The sequence below is a fragment of the Diceros bicornis genome, chromosome 11, assembly GCF_020826845.1.
Source record: "Diceros bicornis minor isolate mBicDic1 chromosome 11, mDicBic1.mat.cur, whole genome shotgun sequence".
Classification (NCBI taxonomy): Eukaryota; Metazoa; Chordata; class Mammalia; order Perissodactyla; family Rhinocerotidae; genus Diceros; species Diceros bicornis.
Genome location: NC_080750.1, coordinates 27784033 through 27789543, shown reverse-complemented (window position 1 = coordinate 27789543; position 5511 = coordinate 27784033). Strand labels below are relative to the sequence as shown.

The following is a 5511-nucleotide window of genomic DNA, read 5'->3' as shown; positions in this document are numbered from 1 at the left end:
ATTGTTGGATCCAACTTGCTAATATTTTGATGAGGATTTTGCATCTATGTTCATGAGAGATATTGGTCAGCAGTTTTCTTTTCTTGTAAAGTCTTTGTCTTGTTTTGGTATTAGGGTGAAGTTGACCACATAGAATGAGTTAGGAAATATTCCTTCTGCTTCCATCCTCTGAAAAACATTGCTGAGAATTGGTATGATTTATTCATTAAATGTTTGCTATAATTCATTGGTGAACCCGTCTTGGCCTGGTGCTTCCTATTTTGGAAGGTTATTAATTATTGATTGAATTTCTTTAATGGATGCAGGGCTATTCATATTACCTATTCCTCTTGTGTGAGTTTTGGCACACTATGTCTAAAGAAATTGGTTCATTTCATCTGGGTTATCAAATTTGTGGGCATAGAATTGTTCATAGTATTCCTTTATTATCCTTCTAATGTTCATAGAGTCTATAGTGATGTCCCTTCTTTCATTTCTCATTTAGTCATTTGTGTCCTCTCTTTTTTTCTTATTTAGCCTGGCTAAAGGCTTATCAATTTATTTCATCTTTTCAAAGAAACAGCTTTTGGTTTTGTTGATTCAATCTATTGATTTTCTGTTTTAAATTCCATTCATTTCTGCTCTAATTCTTACTATTTCTTTTCTTCTGCTTACTTCGGATTTAATTTACTGTTCTCTTTCTAGTTTCTTAATATAGAAACTTAGCTTATTGATTTTAGATCTTTCTTTTTTTCAAATATATGCATTCCTTGCTATAAATTTTCCTATAAGCACTGCTGTTTCTGCATCCCACAAATTTTCGTAAGTTATTTTTTCATTTTTCATCTAAGAAAAATGTTTTTTAATTTCTTCTGTGATTTCTTCTTTGACCGATGTGTTATTTAGAAGTGCGTTGTTTATCTCCACATATTTTGTGATTTTTCCAGTTATCTATTATTGATTTCTAGTTTAATTCCATTGTGCTCTGAGAGTAGACATTGTATGATTTCTATTTTTTTATGTTTGTTAGGGTGTGTTTTATGGCCAAGAATGTGGTCTATATTGGTGAATGTTCTGTGTGAGCTTGAAAAGGAATGTGCATGCTGCTGTTGTTGGAGGATTTAGTCTATAGATGTCAATTATATTCAGTTGATTGATGGTATTGTTGACTTCAACTATGTCCTTACTGATATTCTACCTGCTGCATCTGTCCATTTCTGAGAGGGGAGTCTTGAAATCTCCAACTATGATAGTGGATTCATCTACTTCTTCTTGTAGGTCACAGTTTTTGCCTCTTACAGTTTGATTCTCTGCTGTAAGGCATTATATGTTAAGAACTATTATGTCTTCTTGGAGAATTGACCCCCTTATCATTACATAATACCCTTCTTTATCCTTGATAAGTTTCCCTGCTTTGAAATGTGCTCTGTCTGAAATTAATATAGCTACTCTTGCCTTCTTTGGATTAGTATTAGCATGGTATATTTTTCTTCATCCTCTACTTTTAATTTATATGTGTCTTTATATTTAAAATGAGTTTCTTGTAGACATCATATAATTGGCTCTTGTTTTTTGGATTCACTCTGAAAATCTGTATCTTTCAATTGGTGCATTTAGACCATTGATGTCCAAAGTGATTATTGATATATTTTGACTCATAACTACCTTATTTATTACTTTTTTCTACTTGATGCTCTTGTTCTTTGTTCCTATTTTTCTCTTCTACTCTTTTTCTACCTTTTGTGTTTTAAATGAACATTTTATGTGATTCCAATTTCTCTCCTTTCTTAGCATATAGCTTATACTTCTTATTTTTTACCATTTTTGTGGGTGGCCTATGGTGTGCAATAGACATATACAGCCAATTTAAGCTTACTTTCAAATGACAGTATACCACTCATGGATAGTGTGAGTACTTTATAATAACAAAATAATCCTAACTTCTTCTTCCCACCCTTTGTATCGTTGCTGTCATTCCTTTCACTTATATATAAGCATATATATATGATATAAACGTAAGCATACAAAATCAAATACATTGTTGGTATTACCTTGATCAAATTTATCTGTTAGATCAATTAAGAATAAGAAAAATAAAAGTTATTTTATCTTCACTTATTCCTTTTTTGATGTTCTTCCTTTCTTTGTGTAGATCTGAGTTACTGACCTACATTATTTTCTTTGCCTCTAAAGAACTTTTATTTTCCCCAATACTTCTCCACTTTATTAAGGTTAACTAACATTTACTGTAAGTTTTCAGTCATGTTTAGCTTCTGAATTATCTTTCCATAGTTAACTAATTTAGGCAAATTGTTTTATATTTTATAGAAAATACTTATCTTTACGTCACAAATAGGAATAAATATAATTTGCAAATGTTACAATGATGATTCCAAATCTCAGCTAACCTTTTTCCCAAATTGGAACCATTCATTTAGTCTTTAATGAAAATAGAGGCCAAAAAGAATTGCTTAAACATATCACTATGTGAAATTCTGGTGACTAAGAAATCCCTGAAAGAGCAATAAGAATGATTTTTGGAAAGCTAAGAACACTACCAAGGCTTAATTGTAAAGTATTTCACAGAAGGCCACAAATTTTGTTTTCCTAAGAGGCTCTGGGAACTATAAATGCCATTTAGTAAAGCATTGAAATGGCATTGCCTAGTGTGAGTGTTGCACAGAAGCTCCAGGTCACCTCTTCCTGATCTATTATTTTGGATAAGCCTCCTTTATCATCTCATGGTCCTGCCCTCCTGCTGCACAGGCAGCAGTGAAACCATACTGGCTTCCTTCCTTCTGTAATCTGTTGGCAGCCAGTGCCTCCAAACAGGTGTCCCAGGGACAGGGATCCACCTCAGTTGTTACACTTCTCCAAAGAAGGCAATCCAACCTTGGTTTTTCTACCCATATACTTTTGTGCAAACCAATCAGAATCCATGGGTTTAACATTAGCCAAAATATGACCTGAGAAAGCTTCCTGAAATTCAAAAGCATCAATATCATCCATTGTTAATCTTGCCTTTTCTAAAATTTTTGAGTAGCATATGTTGGTCCCAGTAACAATAGATCTTTTGGATCCTGAGACATATACCAAATGTCCCTCAAATATGCCTTTGGCTTATAACACATGGCCAGATCTTTTTCCTCTGCCATAATCAACATTGCAGATGCACCGGTCAGGAAAGAATTTGCAGCTGTTATTGTGCCGTAGGACTTGATGTATGCATGTTTTTGTTTGACCATCTGCTCCAGGGAGGAAGGATGAATGCCATTATCTTTGGTAACTGTACCCTTTCCTGGTACTTTGCAAGATACAATAACAGACAGGAGTCCTTCATCCTGTGCCTTCTTGGTTAGGCTGTGCAAGTGCAGTACATACTCATCTTGTTCTAGTAGCAAAACGTGAAAGGCAGCAGTAGGTATGCAAAGTGGACCATGGTCTCACTGGTGGAGAACTCAGCCACCTCAGAGAACTCAGGTAATAGGAAATTCAATCTGAATTTAGAGATTAAAGATAGTTGCCGACCCAGAGTCTTGGCCTTATTGAGATCAAGACTCATTTTCCTTGAATGACGGATAGGGACACTCGACACTAACTCTGCACCACCTGCGATGGCCGCATCATACTGGCCAGAAGCAATCAAGCCAAGACTTGTGGTCATGGCTTTGTTGGCAGAGATGCAAGCCTTGGTGACAGTGTGAGCAGGGGTCTTGTAAGAAAAGCCTGATCCAAGGGTAGCCTCTCTAGCCACATTGCTTGTTTTTGTTTCCAGTACAACTGTGCCAAAGATGATATAATCAACAACTTCCTTTGGGACACCAGTCCAATCCGACAAACTGGAAAATGCTGCTTTAGCCAAATCACATGGCATCAGGTCTTTATATGATGTGCCTGCCAGACAAAATGGAGTGCAAAGCCATCCACCACTACAACATTCCTTATACTGGATTTGGCTAAGGTCTTCTTCAATTTGTTCTGGACAACTGGGACAGCTCCTGGCTGGGAGGAACAACTCACTGGTCTTATAGAAAATCTGAGGGCCCATTTTGAGGTAATAAGAAGATTTTTTGAAATGTTAAGATGGAAGTCTTCCTGAAATTGTCTCGCCTCAGTTAGCGTTCATTTGGGCTCCCTCTGTGGGCAAGTTTCAAACCCAAATGCTGGGACTCAGAGGAAACAAGAGGCAGATCCAGCCTAGAAAGGACCACTCCCCCTGCCCGCCAGCTCTGTGGCCTTTGCTGGTCCCTAGGGCTGCTCACTGGCCCCCTGCTCGCCAGCCCACCAACTTGAAGGGCTTTCCACTTTCCTCCTAGTCAGCTCAGGGCGCTTGGCAGCCTCAGCCCCTGTGCTGCCTCAAGGATGCTCAGCTGATCAAGTGAGGCCTGGCTGGAGGCACCCAAGAGCCCTGGACAGAACTCCTACAGAGGGTGGGCTGGCCTCCCAGTGGCATACTGAGCTCTAAAGAACTCTTTAAAACATTTCCTACAAGAGAAGTCTCCTGGCAACATATTCTTTCAATTTTTGTCTGTCTGAGAAAGTCTTTATTTCTCCTCTTTTGAAGGATAATTTCATAGGGTACAGAATTCTAGGTTGGTGTCTTTTTCTCTCAGTATTTTAAATATTTCACTCTGTTGTCTTCTTGCTTTCATGGTTTCTTAGGTGTAATTTTTATCTTTGTTCCTCTGAAGGTAAGGTGTTTTTTTTACCCCCTCTAGCTTCTTTCAGGAGTTTTTCTTTACCTTTGATTTTCTGTAGTTTGAAAGTGATATGCCTGGGTGTAGTTTTTGTTTTTGTTTTTTGCATTTATCCTGCTTGGTTTTCTCTGAGATTCCTGGATATGTGCTTTGGTGTCTGACATTAATTTGGGGAAATTCTCAGTCATTATTGCTTCTTCTGTTCCTTGCTCTCTTTCTTGGGCTTTAGTTAACTGGTTTCCTCAGAGGGAAGGTCTTGTTAAGAACAGAATGCCCTGGAGTATTTCAAAATGGTTCCTTTTTCTCTCCCCCTGCCGGAAGACCAAAGGGATTTTTCTTTAATATTTACTGTGAGAACCTGGTCGAGTTCCTCAAGGTACATCTTACAGTGTTGTGGGGGCTCCTCGTGACTGTGTTCCCCTGGAGTCTTTAACTCTGAGACTTGTCCATCCTGAGCCTCCAGCAATTCTTCAGTTACACTTCAGGTTTCCTACCCTCCCTCCCCACTCTGGTTCTCATAGTGGCTTTATCTTGTGATCTCTGTCCGGTCAGCCCAGACTCCCTGTATTATGTGTGTCTCTCAATCTTGGGGGCACTGGTTTTCCCTGTGTCCTCCTCTCTCTGAGAGATCCAAGAAGAGTTGTTGACTTTTCAATCTGTTCAACTTTTTACTTATTGTTAGGACAGTGTGGCAACTTTCAAGATCTTTATATGCAGAACTGGACACTGGACCCTAAATATGTCATTTTAACACACAATTGCTTGGCCATGAATTAATGCCTATCTAACAAGATCTATACTCTTCCATTACTAGAGATATTGTGGTCCTGCACCC

The 5511-nt window shown here is 38.1% G+C and overlaps 1 pseudogene; it reads right to left on the bottom strand.

Annotated features, from left to right (window-relative positions):
- Positions 1 to 2690: 2690 nt before the first annotated feature.
- On the bottom strand, positions 2691 to 4840 carry LOC131411620 (trifunctional enzyme subunit beta, mitochondrial-like; annotated as a pseudogene).
- Positions 4841 to 5511: the final 671 nt, after the last annotated feature.